Below are 20,434 nucleotides of genomic sequence, written 5' to 3'. Positions count from 1 at the left end.
TTCTGGGCTGCAATTCTGGGCTGGAATTCTGGGCTGGAATTCTGGGCTGGAATTCTGGGTTGGAATTCTGGGCTGGAATTCTGGGCTGCAATTCTGGGCTGGAATTCTGGGCTGGAATTCTGGGCTGGAATTCTGGGCTGCAATTCTGGGCTGGAATTCTGGGCTGGAATTCTGGGCTGGAATTCTGGGCTGGAATTCTGGGCTGGAATTCTGGGCTGGAATTCCGGGCTGGAATTCTGGGCTGGAATTCTGGGCTGGAATTCCGGGCTGGAATTCTGGGCTGCAATTCTGGGCTGGAATTCCGGGCTGGAATTCTGGGCTGGAATTCCGGGCTGGAATTCTGGGTTGCAGGAATTCTGTACCCCTGGAATTCTGTGTCCCCTGAATTCTGAGCTGCAGGAATTCTGAGCTGCAGGAATTTTGTGCTGCAGGAATTCTGTTCTGCAGGAATTCTGTGCCCGTGGAATTCTGTACCCCTGGAATTCTGAGCTGCAGGAATTCTGTGCCCCTGGAATTCTGTGCCCAATGCCCACTTTGTCCCCAGCCCAGAGCTGCGAGTGCCACCTCCAGGGATTCCTCGGACACCTCCAGGGATTCCTGAGACTCCAAACCTCCCTGGGCAGCCCCTTCCAAGGCCTGGCCACCTTTTCCATGAGGAAATTCCCGCTGTTCTCCCACCTGCAGCTCCCTCAGGCTGTCCCCTCCTGTCCTGGTGTCCCCTGGGACCCCCCTGGCTGTCCCCTCCTGCCAGGGACGTGTGGAGATTGGGAATGTCCCCCCTGATCCCGCTTTTCTCCAGGCTGAGCCCCTTCACAGCTCCCCCAGGAATTCTCCAGACCATTCCCAGCTCCCTCAGGAATTCTCCAGACCCTTCCCAGCTTCCTCAGGAATTCTCCAGAACATTCCCAGCTCCCCCAGGAATTCTCCAGACCATTCCCAGCTCCCCCAGGAATTCTCCAGACCATTCCCAGCTCCCTCAGGAATTCTCCAGACCCTTCCCAGCTCCCTCAGGAATTCTCCAGACCCTTCCCAGCTTCCTCAGGAATTCTCCAGAACATTCCCAGCTCCCCCAGGAATTCTCCAGACCATTCCCAGCTCCCTCAGGAATTCTCCAGACCATTCCCAGCTCCCTCAGGAATTCTCCAGACCATTCCCAGCTCCCTCAGGAATTCTCCAGTCTCTTCCCAGGAATTCTCCAGACCCTTCCCAGCTCCTTCAGGAATTCTCCAGACCCTTCCCAGCTTCTTCAGGAATTCTCCAGCCCATTCCCAGCTCCTTCCCTGGCCTGGCTCCAAGCCCCAGCTCCCCCAGGATTAAATTCCCTCATGGATCAGCACCACAGACTCAATCCAGCCCCTTTGTGCTCCATGGATATTCCCAGATCCAGGCCCGGAGCCGGGCTTGTCCCATCCCTAAAAACATCCCCTACAAAACAGCATCCAGGGCCAGCATCCCAAAATCACCCAGGGCAGGGCTCGAAATCCCCAAAATCGAAATTTGTGAGCAAGGATTTTTCTCTGGAGCACAACCATTCCCCAGCAATTACAACAAGAACAACCTCCCTGAGTTTTCCTCTTTTTTTCCCATTTTCCTCCTGGTTTGGATGAACCTGCGGCTCCCAGGGATCCCAAATCCATCCCTCCCCTCCTGGAGGACACCCCAAGTGCACTAATTAGGGCACTAATTAGGGCAAAGTGACACAAATGGGACAGGAAATGGAATTTTGTTGGGTTTTTTTTTAGGAAAGCGAGGTAAGAGGAAGCAGGGATGGAGAGAAAAAGGAGCAGCGGTCACATGAGGCTGCCCAGCCCCATCAGCCACGCTAATGAGTTTCTCAGTTAATTACTCGGGATGAGGAGCTGGGAGCTGACACGGCTCCAGTGCCAGGGACACACTGCCCTCTCTTGGAGACTCCAAACCCAACCCTGATAAGGATTGAGGATAAAAAACCGCTGGAATCTCCTAAAAAATGAGGTTTTTTAGCCAAGAAACAGCTCAGGCCTGGCTGGTTGTTCCTTGGAGGAGAAGGGAACACGTCTGGAGCTGCTCCTGGGGCAGGTCAGTCACCTTGGACAACCTTTGGGTCTCTCCAGCAAAACTCAGATTTATTTTTAGGCATGAAGAAATTGGAAAGATGGAGAATATTGAAAGGAGGTTGATAGATATTGATTGATATTGATAGATATTGATAGATATTGATTGATATTGATTGATATTGATTGATATTGATTGATATTGATATTGATTGATATTGAGAGTGGTGATATTGAATATGAGCGATGATATTGTGGTGTCACAGGGGGGTTGGGGATGGAATGGACATGAAGGATCAGCCAATTCCAGGAAAAAAAGAATGGAATTCCAGGAAAAAGAATGGAATTACAGGGAAAAAAGAATGGAATTACAGGGAAAAAAGAATGGAATTCCAGGGAAAAGAATGGAATTACAGGGAAAAGAATGGAATTACAGGGAAAAGAATGGAATTTCAGGAAAAAAAGAATGGAATTTCAGGAAAAAAATGGAATTCCAGGGAAAAAAGAATGGAATTTCAGGAAAAAAAGAATGGAATTACAGGGAAAAGAATGGAATTCCAGGGAAAAGAATGGAATTCCATAAAAAAAAGTCCCCACTGGGGCTGCACCTCACAGCGTGGAAGAACTTTGGGATCATTCCCAGCCAAATTCCCACTGGGAAATTCCCGAATTTTGGGGCTCAGGGGGTGTTTGGGTGCTGCTGGCACCTACCTGGGCAGGTGTCCCCACCTCCTCCGGCACACGGCGGGGAAAAGGATGGATCTCCTAAAATAAAATAAAATAAAATAAAATAATATATATAAAATAAAATAAAATAATATATATAAAATAAAATAATATATATAAAATAAAATAATATATATAAAATATATAATATAAAATAAAATAAAATATATAAAATAAAATAAAATAAAATTAATATATATAAAATAAAATAAAATATATAAAATATATAATATAAAATAAAATAATATATATAAAATAAAATAAAATAAATAAAATAAAATATATATAAAATAAAATAAAATAAATAAAATAATATATATATAACATAATAAAATATATAAAATATATAAAATAAAATAAAATAAAATAAAATAAAATAAAATAAAATAAAATAAAATAAAATAAATATATATAAAATAAAATAAAATATATAAAATATATAAAATATATAAAATAAAATAAAATAAAATAAAATAAAATTAAATAAAATATATAAAAAATAAAATATATTTTATATATAAAATATATAAAATAAAATAAAATAAAATAAAATAAAATAAATAAAATAAAATAAAATAAAATAAAATAAAATAAAATAAAATAAGACAATTTCCAGCAATTGAAAGGATCCCACAGGGAATTCCAGCTCCTCTCAACCCCAGATTTGAGCCCAGCACCTGAAGCACCTCACACCTTTTACCCCATTTCCAGAAGCCCCTTTTTTCCCTGGTTTTTCCCCATTTTTTCCCCATTTTTTCCCCATTTTTTCCCTGTTTTTTCCCTGTTTTTTCCCCATTTTTTCCCCATTTTTTCCCTGTTTTTTCCCCATTTTTTCCCTGTTTTTTCCCCATTTTTTCCCTGTTTTTTCCCCATTTTTCCCCTGTTTTTTCCCCATTTTTCCCCTGTTTTTTCCCCATTTTTTCCCTGTTTTCTCCCTGTTTTTACCCCATTTTTTCCCTGTTTTTTCCCCATTTTTTCCCTGTTTTTTCCCCATTTTTTCCCTGTTTTCTCCCCATTTTTTCCCTGTTTTCTCCCTGCTGGAATCCACCCCACCCCAGAACAATTTAAATCCACCCAGCCACACGAGGGCTGTGTCCTCTGGGGTGCTTTATTTACTATAAACTATTTATTCTTTTATTTACTATTTATTTAAGTTCAGGACCTGCCTCACAGATTTTTTTAGCAGGGGGATGAAATCCTAAAAATCCTCAACGGAGATTTTGAGTCAGGATGAGAAAAGCACTCGAGGTGGCTTTTTCCATGCTCATCCAAGGAGTTTGGGATTAAAAAATACCAAAACAAATTCCATCAACTCAGACCTGGCTTTGAATTTATTCCAAAAAGAGATTTTTTTTTGAATTTATTCCAAAAAATATTTTTTAATTTATTCCAAAAGAGACTTTTTTAAAAAAATTATTTGAATTTATTCCAAGAAATATTTTTGAATTTATTCCAAAAGAGATTTTTTTTTTAAATTTATTTGAATTAATTCCAAAAAATATTTTTGAATTTATTCCAAAAGAGATTTTTTTTTTAAATTTATTTGAATTAATTCCAAAAAATATTTTTGAATTTATTCCAAAAGAGATTTTTTTTAAAATTCATTTGAATTAATTCCAAAAAATATTTTTTTTAAAATTTATTTGAATTTATTCCAAAAGAGATTTTTTTTTTTTATTTATTTGAATTAATTCCAAAAAATATTTTTGAATTTATTCCAAAAGAGATTTTTTTATTTATTTATTTGAATTAATTCCAAAAAATATTTTTGAATTTATTCCAAAAGAGATTTTATTTTTTTTGGTTTTGTGGAGGGGGAAAATCCCCCCCTGGCAGCTCCCAGGCTGTGCAATTCCATATCTGAGTCTGAAGATGGCTCCATTGGAATGAGGGATTGATTGCATGGATCCATCCATGGATCCATCCATGGATCCCTCCATCCCCCCCTGCCCAGCACCAGGAATGGAGAGACAATTCCCAATTCCCTGCAGCCATCCCAGGGGATTTGCTGAAGGAAGCAGCCCCATCCCTGACATCCCTGGGGCTGGGAGAGAGGGAAATCTCAACAAAAGAAAAATCCAGGGAAAAACCAGCGACTGGTGGAAGTGAAAGACAAGGAGAGTGACAGAGATTTCAGGGAAGAAAGGGAAGAGGAAGGCAGAGCTGCAGCATTTCATCTTCTGTTCCTCCCCACAACGAGCCAATTAAAAAGCCCACACACTAAATTAATTCCAGTTCCAGGGGAGCTGGAAATACAGAGCCACTATTTAGGTTAGGGAAAATTGCTGCATTCTGCTCCTTTGTCAGGTGGCAGAGAATGACATCTGCAAAAGGGGGAAAAAAAAATCAAATTTAAAAAAATAATAATAATAAAGCAGAGTTTGGGCCCCGGCACAGGGGGAGCAAAGGAAAGAGAATTCAGGGATTTGAGGAGCCTCATCCCCACGGACACGGGGCCAGGGCACAGATCTGGGCAAAGATCCTGCTGCTTTCCTCACATCCCAACGATATTCTCCCCACATCCCAATGTTTTTCACACATTCTGATGATCTCCCCAAATCCTGATGTTTCCTCCGCATCCTGATGTTGTTTTCCCCATATCCCAGTATTTACCCCACATCCCAGTGATGTTCTCCCCACATCCCGATGTTTTTCTCACATTCTGATGATCTTCTCCCCAAATCCCAATGTTTCCCCCATATCCTGATGTTTTTCACACCTCCTGATGTTGTTTTCCCCACATCCCTGTGATGTTCTCCCCAAATCCTGATGTTTTCCCCACATCCTGATGTTGTTTTCCCTAAATCCCTGTGATGTTCTCCCCAAATCCTGATGTTTTCCCCATATCCTGATGTTGTTTCCCCCAAATCCCGATGTTTTCCCCAAATCCCAGTGATGTTCTCCCCAAATCCCAGTGATGTTCTCCCCATATCCTGATGTTGTTTCCCCCATATCCCAGTGATGTTCTCCCCAAATCCCAGTGATGTTCTCCCCAAATCCCAGTGTTTCCCCCATATCCTGATGTTTCCCCCATAGTGATGTTCTCCCCATATCCCAGTGATGTTCTCCCCAGATCCTGATGTTTTCCCCATATCCTGATGTTGTTTCCCCCATATCCCGATGTTTTCCCCAAATCCCAGTGATGTTCTCCCCAAATCTCAATGTTTCCCCCATATCCCGATGCTTTCCCCACATCCTGATGTTGTTTCCCCCACATCCCAATGCCTTCCCCACATCCCAGTATTTTCCCCACATCCCAGTGATCTTCTCCTCGTGTCACCCTCGCTCCCAGCTCCACCAAGAACCCTTCAGAGAGCGCAGCAGCAACCGCCCAAAAGCCTGGGAATTCCCCAAAATCCCGCTCCCAACGAGATCCCTGCCGGAGCCGCGACAGCCGGGAAAGCAACCCGGGAGTATTTATAGGGCTGGATTAGAGCGGGATCTGCTGGGAATGCAGGGAATGGAGCGAATTCCCATTCCCAGAGAGGTGATGGATTGATGGGATCTCGCTTCCCAATCCATCTTTTCTCTTTACACAGAGCTGCTGCAGCTTTATCCAGCTCTGCTCCTGGAATTCTCTCCCGTTCCCGCTTCCTTTGGGCTGATGGGAATGCATGCAGGCATTAGGGACGGGTATTAATTAAAAAATTATTAATTAATTAATTCATATTAATTCAATCCTAGAATTGCTCCTCCACTTCCTACTCCAACCACCAGCTCCACGACCTTTTCCATCGGGATAATGTCGTTATCCCGGGAGGAATGGATGGAATGATCATCCCACATTTTATTTCCACAAAACCTGGCAAAAAACTGGTTTTTTCCTTGGATAATCCCACCGAAATTTACCAGCTGGGAAAACGCAGGAATACCAAATTTTACAAATCCTGGAATTTCCAACCACCCAGAGCACGGAGGAGAAAATATTCCCGCTGGGATAAAACCCAAGAGAGAACATTCAGGAAAAACAGGGATGTGGACAAAAAGCTTTTCCCGTCCGTTCTAGGATTCAATGGAACGTGGCCAGTCCCACCCCTCTTCCCACCCATCCATTCTGTTTTATTTTAATCACCAGCCCCAAAGCCCATCCATGGGCAGCATTTCTTGGATCAGCTGGATACAATCAGTCCCAGCAGGAATCCAAACCCGTAATTACGTGGAAAAACGGAGGGAGGGTTTATTTATGCAGGGGATGGGAGTTTTGAGGATGAGACGAATAAATCAGGGGGGAAACGGTTAAAAAAAATGGGATTGGGGAAGTTTGGTGGAGAAAAGCAGCTGCAGCAGAGGCTCTGTGGCTTCTGAAATCGCAGGAAGAACGGAGGGTTTGGACCTGGAATGCTTTGGGAATGTTGGGATTCGGGGAAGCGGCGCAGCCCCCCTGCCTTGGCTGTGAATCCATTTCCTACCCAGCTTTGTTCAGCCTCCCATAAAAACTTCCTGCCCTTCCACCGACCTTCCCAGAGCGCTTTTCCCCAGCCTGGAGCCATTCCCACCTTTTCCCAGGCCGGCAAAACCTCCCTGTGAGCGAATCCCTTCGGAATCACATCCAGCTTTATCCCCGCCTTCACCTCCGAACCACCAAATTCCATCCAAACCGCCTCTCCCAAAAAACACCTCTGGGGGCTCTCCCAAGTTTTCCCAACCGCTGGAAAACACGGATTTGATTATTTTTTTTTTCCCCCCCCACCCTCTCTCACCCAGGGATGCACACACAATGCATCTCCTCTGGTTGACAACCCCTCTTCTATTTCGGGAATGCTGATCCGCAGGTGGAATTGGATTTCTGTTCCCATGACTGACAACACAACTCCATCCCGGCCTATGGCAGCTGCTGCTATTTTCAGCTCTCTGCCTCTCTCCAGTATTATTCCAAAGGTGAGAACTATTTCCAGAGAACACCAGAACAGCGTTTTTCACACCTTCACAGGGGAAAAAAAAAAATATGGGAAAAAAAAAAAACAATGGAGGGATTTTGGAAGTTTGGCCACGGGGCGAGAGAAGGGAGTTCATGAGCTCGTGGAGGGTTAAAATGGAATTAAAATCCATGTTGGAATGGGGAAAATAATCTTAAAAGTGGGGTGTCATGGGGATATTCCTCAGCAGCAGGCAGGGAAGCGCTGATTCCATCGATCCTGGCAATGTGGGAATGGGAATTGCGTGTAGGGATTTATAAATCCATAAAAACCGGTGAAAAGGGATGGAATTCCGAGCTGGAAATGGTGAATGTGGAGGGTGGGATTTGGGTTTACAGCACGGCTTCTCACGGAGAGAAAATGGGGGGAAAATTGGGAGAAAAATGGGGGGGAAATGGAAGAAAATGGGGGGAAAATGGGGGGGAAAATGGGGGAAAAATGGGAGGAAAATGGAGAGAAAATGGGGGAAAATGGGAAAAAATTGGGAGAAAAATGGGGGGAAAATGGGGGGAAAATGGGAGGAAAATGGAGAAAAATGGGGGAAAAATGGGAAAAAAATGGGGGGAAAATGGAGAAAAATGGGGGAAAAATGGGAAAGAAATGGGAAAGAAATGGAGAAAAAAATGAGAAAAAATGGGGGAAAAATGGGAAAAAATGTGGGAAAATAGGGAAAAAATGAGGAGAAAATGGGGAAAATTGGGGAAAAAATGGGGGGAAAATGAGGGAAAAAATGGAAAAACAATGGGAAAAAATGGGAAAAATTCCAGCCACAATGGCAGGATAAATGGAATTCACCTCAAGCCATCCACGTGCAATTCCCACCGACATTCCCGAGCCAGCCCTTCCGTGTCAGTGCCCCACAGGGGCTGCAGGGAAGGAATTTTTCCCCTACAGCCACGGCTGCTCTCCCAGAGTAGGTGTTGCCCCGTGATTAATCCCTGGAAGCCACCCAGATCCATCAGCTGCCGATTCCAGCGGTTCCCGCTGGATAAACGTGGAATTCTTTATTTCACCTCTGTGGAAACGTGGCTAATCCTGGCCACGGCCCCACGGAGTGAAGGTGCTGCTTGGCACAGCTGGAATATTGGATAAATTGGAATGTTGGAATGTTGGTAAAGGGATTTGGATTGCGGCTCTGTTGGTGTAAATCCCCCCCAAATCCCGGGATTTTGCTGCCTTTCCCAGAAATGTGTTTGCAGTGAGGCCCTGTGGAGCAGTGACAGGCATGGAATGGGCTCTGGAGTCACCAAACTGGGATTCAGAGGAGGATTCTGGTTGGAAAATTGTTCCTGGATCATCAAATCCAAGCTGTGCCCAATGCCCACCTTGTGCCCAGCCCAGAGCTGTGAGTGCCACCTCCAGGGATTCCTGCGACACCTCCAGGGATTCCTGAGACTCCAAACCTCCCTGGGCAGCCCCTTCCAAGGCCTGGCCACCTTTTCCATGAGGAAATTCCCGCTGTTCTCCCACCTGCAGCTCCCTCAGGCTGTTCCCTCCTGTCCTGGTGTCCCCTGGGACCCCCCTGGCTGTCCCCTCCTGCCAGGGATGTGTGGAGATTGGGAATGTCCCCCCCTGATCCCGCTTTTCTCCAGGCTGAGCCCCTTCACAGCTCCCCCAGGAATTCTCCAGACCATTCCCAGCTTCCTCAGGAATTCCCAGCTCCTTCAGGAATTCTCCAGCCCTTTCCCAGATCCCTCAGGAATTCTCCAGGCCATTCCCAGTTCCCTCAAGAATTCTCCAGCTCTCTCCCAGCTCCTTCAGGAATTCTCCAGGCCATTCCCAGTTCCCTCAAGAATTCTCCAGCCTCTTCCCAGCTCCTTTTCCTATTTTTTTAAGGGAAGAGGGATTGGCTGGGAGGAGCAGGGAATGCTCAGCTCAGGGATGCTGGAGCACCAGGAGCCAGCTGAGCTCAGTGGAACAGGATAAACTCGGGAGAGATAAAGACATATCTGGGATCACGCTGCCGCCTGTGCCAGAATGTCTGCTGGGAATGTCTGGATCGTGGATTTGTTTCCCAAAAAAAACCCCCAGCGTGCTGCACAGCTCCGAGCTGATGGACAGACATTCCTGGTCTGGAAAACCATGGAATGCTTTGGGTTGGAAAAGCCCATCCAGGGTCACCCACACCTCCTATTCCCAACCCGGGACAATTCCCTGGCGTTCGTAGGGAAAGCAGGGATTTAAATTGGAAGGAAAAGCACGGAGAGAGACCGGATCATCCTAAAAAAAAAGCCAATGGATCAGGATTCCATAACCCAAACGATGGGAATGCCAAGGTTTAATTGGGATGAGTGCAATTAAACCTGCCTGACAGCGGTGGAATTCCACAGCACTCGTGGAATACAGGGAAAAACGATTCCCAAGACTTCACCCAGGAGCGTGGAGCTCCTTGGAATCGCTGCCAGATCCCGTGGATCCCTGGAAATGCAGCACCTGGAGCTTCCTGGATCCTGAACCCGGCAGAACCGCCAGGACCCCACTTAGGGACACAATTCCCAAGCTGGAAACGCATCCAGCAATTCTCAGCCTGCCCAAAAGGTCTTGTTTTAATAAAAAAGGGAAATAAAGAGTCCCTCAGGCCTCGATTTCTTCTCCCTGATAGAAAAGTTTGACGAAATTCCCAACATTTGTTTGGGAATTGCACCATAAATTCTCGGAGGAGCAGCCGGGCCACGTCAGGATTTATGGAGCATAAACACCGAGCTCTTGCCAGCAAGAAAAAAAAAAATAAAAATGAAGTAACTCAGAGTGGAGGAAATGAAAAATAAAACGCCACAAAAAAACCTCCCAAAAAAGAAGAGAAATCCAGAGAAATCCTCCTGCAGCTCCCGAGCTCGGGATGAGCTCTGGAGGGGATAAACCACACCAGGAATGTTTCAATCTCGTGCATTTTTCTAACAGCAGATGAGGCAGAAATGGACAAAATTCCTCCAGGGCAGAAAAAAACAAAACTAAAAACCCTTTCCAAACTATTCTATAGATTTAAAAATAGATTTCTTTTTTATTCCCGGAGGGGACAAGTTGGGAATAAAACAAAAAAAAAAAAGCTTTTTATGGGGGGATGTTGAGAGTGTCCATCCCTGGCTGTCACCTGAGAGGGATCTGGGAATGCCAAGAGTGGGAATTTCCTTCCCTCTGGAATCAGGGCCCGTTTTCCTGCTCCTCCATTCCCATCAGGAGCGAGATTATTGTTCCAGTAACTCTGTTCTCCCGTTTGCTTTCTGGAACACGAAAACAAAGGAGGTTTCTCGGCTTTTGGAAAGTCACTAAAAATCCATCTTGAAGCGGAAATTCGGGAATGTTTTCATCTCTACAGACCCAACCCAGGCTGAAGTAGTTTAAAACTCCTTCTTGTCTGTCAGGAGGGGGGAAAAACCACACGATAAACGATGGGAAAGCACAACCCTTAACTAAATTTCCTGTTTTGTGTCTCGGCGTTAACAGCGTGCCCGAATTTCCTCTTTTTTTTTTTATTTTTTTTTATTTTTTCTGTCCTTAACGTCACAGCCAATCCCTCCCCACCCATTCCACAAAAACCCCGAACTGCTGGAGATTCCAGCTCGTTCCCAGGAAAAATCCAGCTCCTCACACCCCCTTAAAACAAAGATTAAACCTCCCTCGGAGCCCCCACCAGCGAGAATTCACCCAATTAAACCAATTACTCCCCAAAATTAAACACACTTTCTGTTGGGGTGGGTTTTTTTAATTAATTCCTGGCTGCTCAGGTATTTTGAAGGAGGAAAAAAATGAGTTTTTTCCTTCTAATTTTTTTCCAGGATTGTGCAAGAAGTGACATTTTTTTTTGGGGAGGGGAGAAGATCGAAACTGGAGAGCGTTTGCGAGCGAGTTTCACTTTCAGAAACTCCAAATGCCGCCGTGCTTTGGGGCACAATGGCTCGTTTGTCCCCTGGGTTTCCATCCAGGCCCTTTTTGGCACGACCCAGCGGCAGCAGATGATAACAGGAGGGACCAAAATCAAGGCCTGGGCTCTGCCAGTTCTCTGAATCCCAGCAATTTATTATCAAGTACAAATTAAGTGGGGAAATCTCGGACTAATTAATATTTAAGACAAAGCTCTCTCTCTCTCTCAGCTTTTGAGGTTTTTTTGGTTTTTGTTTTTTGTCTGAATGTGACAACGGGCAGGCAGGGAACTGGATTTATTTATGGTTTTAGTTCTGTTCCCAGTTTGTGGAAAAGCCAGGGGAGAAGAAGATGAAGAAAAAGAAATCACCTGGCAACAGGTGAGACACCCTGAGCAGAGACCTCGGGGATGCTGCGGCTGGGAAATCCAGAATCCGACTCCACAAAGAAGATTTTTGTGGCTAAATCACTTCAGGAATTCCAGGATATTGGAATTAGAGGTTTCCACCCCTTCAGGAACCCCAGCATATTAGAATTAGAGGTTTCCACTGTTTCAGGAATTCCAGGATATTGGAATTAGAGGTTTCCACTGTTTCAGGAATTCCAGGATATTGGAATTAGAGGTTTTCACCTCAGAGCTCCTCACATCAAGGTCAGGTTGGAATTTTGGGGCTTGGAGCAACCTGTGGATAGTGGAAGATGTCCCTGCCTGTGACTGGATGGGTTTTAGGGTCCGTCCAAGCCAAACCACCCCAGGATTTCTGGTGACCTCAACTCCTGTGATTTCTCATAAAAATGAGGAAATCAACACCGGTTCTACAGCCTCAAGCAGGTCCCTCACTTATCTCACATCAGCACACACACACACCGTATTTTATAAATCACTTTTTCCCCCTCACTCTCTTTTTCCAGGCACAAGAATCCCCCAACAACCACAAAATTCCCCCTCTGATTTTCCAGGTTTTTCCAGCCCTTTTCCCCACAGCCTCTGGAAACTCTTCCAGAGCTGCACTGGGGGTTACAAATCCAACCAAACCATCCCATTTTTCCCACCCTGAGCTCATTTTTAGAGCTGAAAAGGCAAGAAAATTATTTGTTTAAGTGCCAGCTCCAGCTCTGTGCTCGCCACCTCCTCCCAAACAGCTCCCCCCACCCGCTGGCCACTGGACAAGTGGCCACTTAGAGCCTTCCACGAACCAGAGCGTTCCCAGGGCGATTATTCCGGAGCTGGAGCTCATCCAGCCCCGGCTCTAACGGGGCAGCGACAGCCACAATCCCCTAACAGCGAGGAAACTGCCGTAAAATCAGGAAACTGCCACCAAATCAGGAAACTGCCACCAAATCAGGAAACTGCCACCAAATCAGCTTTTTCCAAGAGTGTCCAGTTCCTCCGGAGCCAAGAGAAGCGGGGTCCCTCGTTAGGCTAACGAGCTCCAGGGCACGAGGCTGATAAGGGGGATGAGAAGGGGACAGAGCTCCGTGTCCCCTGTCACACGCTCCCCTCCCGGCTCGGATCCCTGCCGTGCTCCCTTCAAACAGGGATCAACGTGCCCAGGGCAGCTCGGGATGCTTTCATTCCCTCCGGAACAGCGCATCCAGGGATGAGATGGGAACAGCAGGAAAACGGGAATGGGCACCAAAACTGTGTCAAGCGTCGCAGCTCCCCCCGCCCCAGCAGCCACACAAAAGAGCCATTTCCATTCGTGTCACAGCCACAGATGGCAGGAGGAAACCTCTGGGACAATCAGCTCCGTTTAAATGTATTGATCCAGCTTTTTTTGGGGTGGTTTGTGGGTTTTTTTGCCCGTTTTTCCCCGCAAAAGAAAGGGATGAATGGTGGCTACAGAGTCACAAATTCCCGTGGATTTGTTTTATGGTCACGGAGCTGACCTGGGAGGTGAAGGATCTGCTCACCTGGCTGTGGATATCCCACAGGGCAGGGAGACAAAGACCTGTGGGACCTCCCGGGGGGATGGAGGCCTGAGCTCAGCCCTGAGGAACCACCGGGCTCCAAAAAACTGAAGAAAACCAAGCAATCGCCTCCAAGGCCTCGAGTTTACTTGGATTAAATACTGACTTGCTGACTCCTGTGGTCTGTCACACACCAGATTTCTCTCCTGGTAGGAATCACCCCCATTGGACGGGTCCAGGGCAGCGTCACAAGGAGCTCACAAAGCTGGAGGGTACCAGTTTTCCCAAAAAACAAACCCTATTTAGCCACAATAACTTCCTCCAAACAGCAGCAGGGGTGGCTCAGAGCAGACACAGCTCCAGCCCAGCCCGCTTGGCTTTGGTTTAAGGCCACACCTGACGGCCACAGCCCAGGATGGAGGCAAATCCCAGATTTGTACCCACAGCTCCAATCCCTGCTTCCCTGCACTTCCCCAACTCCTAAAGGACGCCCAGCTTCCCATTCCACACCTCTAATTGGAAGTGAGGAGCAGGAGACAGATTTCTCTCTCTCTCCCTTTGTCTGCGGCACCCACTTACCTCCTCTACACCTCAATAACACAAAACCCAGATCCTGCAGCCACCCCTCCTTTATGTAACCCACACAATTCCCCGATGCCTCCCGAACCCTGCCTGGATCAGGCGGGATCCCAGCGCTGTCCTCTGCCAGCCACCGGCTCCTCTCCACACCAACCCACCCTCAACTCGCACGCGGGAAACAAACAAGGAAATTATGCGATGTTGGACGTTCTGCTGAGCTCCCAACCTCCTTTTTCACCCCAAAACAGGGTCTGCTTCACCATTAAAGTCACCCAACTTCCCAAGCAGCTGGCGCTGAACCGTGCCCCTCATCCATTCCGACTGTCCCTTGTCACCTCATCCACCCAAAAATGCCCCTCGCCACCCCACCCCCGGCGCCAGCCATCGCCCCCTGCCCCCCAGTCCGCTCAATTCCTCCACCTAAAAACCTGGAGACCCCCCAAAAGTCCACCACAGCCCCCCCCCGTGCCCCCCGAACAGCCCCACGTCATCTCCTCGCTCCAAGCCTTGTGCCGAAATCTCCCCCAGCGCTGTGACCCCCCCCGGGGACCCCCGGAGCTGCTCATCCCAATCCCCCACCCTGGCCAGGCCCCAGCACCCCCCTCTGCCCCCCCAGGACCCCCAAAACCCCTGCTCAGTCTCCCCCCAGACCTGCCCAGGGGTTCTCTTGTCCCACCCCTCTCCTGCCCAGCTCCCCCCGAGCCCCCCCGTACCCCCAGCCCCCTCCCACCCCCCGATCCCCCCTTATCCTCCCCAAGGTCCCCCGTACCCCCAGCCCTCCCTCAGCCCCCCTCCCTCAGCCCCTTTCCAGCCCTGCCCGGGGCCCCCCACACCCCCACCTCCCTCCCAGAACCTCCCGCCGCCCTCCTCGGGCTCCCCGCCCCTCTCCCCCTGCCCGCACCCCCCTCACGCCCCCCGGAGCCCCCTCAAACCTCCCCGGGCGCCCCCGGCCCAGCCCCGCCGCCCCCCACGGGCGGAGAGGGGCCCCGGGCAGGGCCGCGCCGGGGCGGGAGCTCCGCCAAGCCGCGGCCTGAGCCAGCCGGGCGTCCCCCCCCGCTGTCCCCGGCCGTCCCGCCCCGCTCGCGGCGGCTCCTCACCGGTACCGGCGGGAGCGGGCGCGGCGGGCGCGGAGCGGAGCCGCCGCCTCAGACACCGCGCGGCGCAACGCACCCTGCTGGCCCGCGGGCGGCGCCGGCCCCGCCCCCCGCGCCTGACGGACAGCGCCCGCAGCCAATGGGAGAGCGCGGAGAGCGGCGCGCGGGGGGAGGTCCGGCCGGGGGGCGGGGCCGGGAGCGGCCGCCAAGTTCGGTTGCGGCGGCGGCGAGAAGGGAGGGAGGGGAGGGGGCGGGGCCGTCGGAGGAGCGGCGGGAGAAGCGACCAATCAGAGCGCGGGGCGGGAAACGGGGTGTGGTTTCATAAACATCTCATTAATATTAATGATGTGGGAGGGGGCACGTGGCGGCCGGGGCGCGAGGCACCGGGAGGGGACACCCCGGGAGCCCCGGGGATCCCCCGGTGTGTGGCGTCCCCTCCGTCCCCTGGTCCCCCCCAAAGCTTTCCCGGGACCCCCGAGTCCGTGCTCCTGCGGAGCCCTCGGTGCAGCCTGACCGGACCCCTGTGAGCCCCCGGAGCGTGGGGATGCTGTGCCGCCCACCGCCCCCTCTTGCCCCGGGCAGCCCCGGGGGGACACGCGGCGGGGGAGGAGATCCCGGGACACCCCCACATGCCGGGGCCCCACCCCACGGCACTGCACAGGTGAGGGGAGCAGGATGCGGGGGGATGCGGGACCGAGCTCCTGGATGCTCCGCAGGGACCCCAGGAGCGGCCCCGCCGCAGGTTCGCCCCCCGTTTCCACCGGGACCCCCGAGCGCTGCGTGGCTGCGGGGAAAGGCTGCGGGTCCCACAGACCCCCTGTGTGACCCCACTGCGGGACTTGGGGCACCCCAGATTCCCCAAACATCCCCGGGCACAGCCCTTCCCCGCCGGGCTCTGCCCAGCCCTGTGCGCCGGGGGTCTCAGCCCCGCTGTCCCCCCACCCTGGGGAGCCGCTGCCCCTGGGAACCGAGGGGAAAATCCGTGGGGATGAATCAGCGGCGGGCGGGAGTCACGCTGGAGGAGCGGGGGGAGCGGAAATCACGCCCTGAATCGAGGCTTTGATTCCCCCCGGGGGCCGCCACCGGCACCGGGCGAGCGCGGCCGGCGGGTCCCGGTGGTGCCTGGTCCCGGTGTCCCCTCGGGGGTCCCGGTGGGGGGACACAGCCGCGTCCCCCGGGCAGCAGCCATCGCTTCCCAGCAGGAATTGAGGTGGAGAAACGCCAAGCCCGGGCTGTCCCCAGCTCGGCGGGGACGTGGCCCCGCTGCCGGGCACACACGGCACAGCCCTGGCCGGCGGCTGGAATTGGGCTGAAAACTCAATAATCCTGTTATCCTGATTTTCCCTTTAATCCAGTTTGCTCCCATATGTCCCGGCCCGCCGTGTCCTAATCCGCTTTTCCTGCAGATGGGCAGCGCCGGGCGCGGGGGAACCCCGAGGGGCGCCGGGGCCGCCGTGTCCCCCCCGGTGGGCGACACGAGGGGACAAAATTCCCAATATTCCAGGCAGCACCCACGGCAGCGCGAGACACGATTCCAGGAGCCGGTTTGGGTCCCAAAATGCGGATTTGTGAGATCGATGGGATGCAGCCACGGAGGAGGGAGCGACGGGAAGCGCTCCGCGGCTCGTCCCAGCGCTCATCCCGTGGCTCATCCCGCTAATTAACGCTCAGGAGCGGCTTTGTTTAAAGCCTGGAGCCGGGGGAGGCTCCGGGCGCCCTGCGAGGATCCTCCCTCCCGGTCCTGCGCTGGGTTTTGGGAGCTCAGGGTGAGGTTTGGGAGGGCTGCAGGGAGCCAGCGCTTCCCGGGAGAAGAATCCTGGAGGTGATTCCTGGGAGCATCCCGAGGGACACCCCGGGCTGCAGCAGGACCGCGGTGTCCCCTGACACGGCGGGCACAGGTCGCCATTGCGGGGGGACAGTGGGAGGGGACAGAGGGGACAGAGATGGGGAGTGGGAGAGCCGGGAATGGAGGGAAGCTGAGATTTTCCACCCCCGAGGTGTTGTGGAGCCTCTGGAAGCGCTCTGAGTTTTGGTTTGATGGTGCCACCCCAAATACCTGAGAGTCCTGAGGGGTCCCAGCGGGTGGGGGCTGGCAGCGAGTGTCCTCATGTCCCTGTCCCGCTGTCCCCTGGCACCCGCAGAGGGCCCCGGATCCGCCCAGGCCACAGAAGGGACACGGGGACAGGAGCGGTTCCCACGGGCAGTGCCAGGGAGCTGTGACATCCCTGCGGAGCTGGCACTGTCCCCACGGAGCTCAGAGCACGTCCCCCATGGATCTGTGACTGTCCCCACCCAGTCCTGACTGTCCCCACGGAGTCACGATGTCCTCACAGAGCCGTGGCTGTCCCCAGGGACCTCTGTGGCTGTCCACAGTGACATTGCCAGCCCCGACATTCCCGGGAGCTGTGACTGCTCCCACAGATCCCATGGATCCACAACCATCCCCATGGATCCAGAACCATCCCCAGGATCCACAACCACCCCCAGGATCCACAACCACCCCCATGGATCCAGAACCATCCCCAGGATCCAGAACCATCACCAGGATCCACAACCACCCCCAGGGATCCACAACCATCCCCAGGATCCACAACCATCCCCATGGATCCAGAACCACCCCCAGGGATCCACAACCATCCCCAGGATCCACAACCATCCCCAGGATCCACAACCATTCCCTGGGATCCAGAACCACCCCCAGGGATCCACAACCACCCCCAGGATCCACAACCACCCCCATGGATCCAGAACCATCCCCAGGATCCAGAACCATCACCAGGATCCACAACCATTCCCAGGATCCACAACCATTCCCAGGATCCACAACCATCCTCGGGATCCACAACCATCCCCAGGATCCACAACCATCCCCAGGATCCACAACCATCCCCATGGATCCACAACCATTCCCAGGGATCCACAACCATCCCCAGGATCCAGAGCCATCCCCAGGATCCACAACCATCCCCAGGGATCCACAACCATCCCCAGGGATATATGAGCATATCCACAGATCCCTGCCATCCCACTGGATCCCTGCCATCCCTACAGATCCCTGCCATTCCCGCAGATCCCTGCCATCCTCACGGCTCCGTGCCATCCCCACGGATCCCTGACCATTCCCTGGAATCCCTGCCCGTCCCCCGTGCCCTGGCCGGGCTCTCGGTGCCCTCGGCAGTCCCGTTCTCCCCCCCCCGCCCCGTTCCCGCTCCCCCCGCCCGCTCCCGGAGCCCACGCGGCTCCCGCGCCCGGGGAGCAGCGCTGGTTTCCATGGCAACGGGCGTGATGACGCACGCGCCGCGCTCCCGCCCCCTCCCCGCGGGCACGGCCGGGGACGGCGACACGCGGGAGCGCGCGCGGAACGCGGGACACACACCTGGCACACAGCTGGGACACACCTGGCACACAGCTGGGACACACCTGGCACACAGCTGGGACACACCTGGCACGTGGGACACACACCTGGCATGTAGGGCACACACCTGGCACGTGGGACACACACCTGGCACACAGCTGGCACACACCTGGCATGTGGGACACACAGCTGGCACGTGGGACACACACCTGGCACACAGCTGGGACACACCTGGCACGTAGGGCACACACCTGGCACACAGCTGGGACACACCTGGCACGTAGGGCACACACCTGGCACACAGCTGGGACACACCTGGCATGTGGGACACACACCTGGCACGTGGGACACACACCTGGCATGTGGGGCACACACCTGGCACACAGCTGGGACACACCTGGCACGTAGGGCACACACCTGGCACACAGCTGGGACACACCTGGCATGTGGGACACACACCTGGCACGTGGGACACACAGCTGGCACACACCTGGCACACACCTGGCATGTGGGGCACACACCTGGCACACACCTGGCACGTGGGGCACACACCTGGCACACGTCACACACCTGTCACACAGCCCTGTACACACAGCACACGTGTCACACACCTGGCACACATCACACATCACACACACAGGTCACACAGATCACACACACACAGAGTGACAGAGCAGGGTGTCACACACACACACATCACACTCACACACACACACACACACACCACACACACAGACACACACAGTGACAGAGCAGGGTGTCACACACACAGATCACACACACACACACACACACACAAACACAAACACACAGCACACACACACAGATCACACACATAATGACAGCGGGTGTCACAGACACACAGATCACACACAAACACACACATCACACTCACACACACAAACACATCACACACACACACATCACACACATCACACACACACCACACACACACACACACACACACACCACACACACACACACACACACACACACACACACACACACACACATCACACACACACACACACACACACATCACACACATCACACACACACCACACACACACACACAAACACATCACACACACACACATCACACACACACACACACACACACACCACACACACACACACACACACACACACATCACACACATCACACACACACCACACACACACACACACACACACACCACACACACACACACAAACCCATCACACACACACACACAAACACATCACACTCCTCTCCCCCCTTCCCGTGCCCCCCCCGTGGCCTCTCGCCCCGGCCGGGGGCGGCTCCGGGGACGGGGAGCGTTTCTCGTCTCTTTATTGAAGGAAGACTATTTCTAGAATAAAGGCTACATCGTCACTCCCCTCGTCCCCTGGGCCCTCGGATCCTCGTGTAAAAAGCCGGGGGGTGCGGGGAGCTGGGGGGGGGCTCGGCCTGCCCGGGGACCCCCCCTCGGGGACACCCCGGTGGCGGCGGGGGAAGGAGCGGGGCCGGAGCGAGGGGACAAACCTCGAGGGGACGAGGGGCTGGTGACAGCGCGGGGACCCCGCTCCGGCCGGGGGGGAACAAGCGGGGCTGCGCCAGAGCTGGAGGGTGCCGGGGGGTCCCGGGGGTGTGGGGCCAGGCCGCCCCGCGGGGAGGGGGCGCTGAGGACGGGGTGGCACTGGCCGCCAGCGGGGCACCGCTCCCGGTGGGGAGGGGGCAGCGGGGGGCGCGGGGGGCCCGGCCGGCTCTGGGGCCGGGGCTCTCCCGCCGGAGCTCACCAGGATTGTGCTGGGTCAGGACCTCCCATCGCGGACCCGATGCTTTGTGCTTGGGCTGGCGGCTCCGGCTGCGGCACCGGGGCTGGGGGGGACACGGGGCGGGGGGGCCCGCGGCGCCGGGGTGGGGCTGGGGGCTCGGGGGTGGCACCACGATGGGGCTGGGGGGTCACGGTTCCGGGC

The 20,434-nt window shown here is 52.6% G+C and overlaps 1 protein-coding gene and 1 long non-coding RNA gene across 2 annotated transcripts in view; one reads left to right on the top strand and one right to left on the bottom strand.

Moving 5' to 3' along the window:
- Positions 1-15,238, bottom strand: part of GNG7 (G protein subunit gamma 7) — a 45,067-nt gene extending 29,829 nt beyond the window's left edge. The window contains exons 1-2 of the mRNA XM_086862330.1: positions 15,124-15,238; positions 2,745-2,798 (exon numbers count right to left, since the gene is read on the bottom strand). The gene's annotated coding sequence lies outside the window, so the exon portion shown is untranslated. The remainder of the gene's footprint in view (positions 1-2,744; positions 2,799-15,123) is intronic.
- Positions 1,862-10,408, top strand: LOC111940346 (uncharacterized). Its single transcript, XR_002869476.2, has 3 exons — positions 1,862-2,058; positions 7,464-7,637; positions 9,512-10,408. It is a non-coding gene; the product is annotated as an uncharacterized LOC111940346 (long non-coding RNA).
- Positions 15,239-20,434: the final 5,196 nt, after the last annotated feature.

This window comes from Cyanistes caeruleus, chromosome 25 (assembly GCF_971803275.1).
Source record: "Cyanistes caeruleus chromosome 25, bCyaCae1.hap1.1, whole genome shotgun sequence".
NCBI lineage: Eukaryota > Metazoa > Chordata > Aves > Passeriformes > Paridae > Cyanistes > Cyanistes caeruleus.
This window is presented reverse-complemented; position numbering and strand designations above follow the sequence as displayed.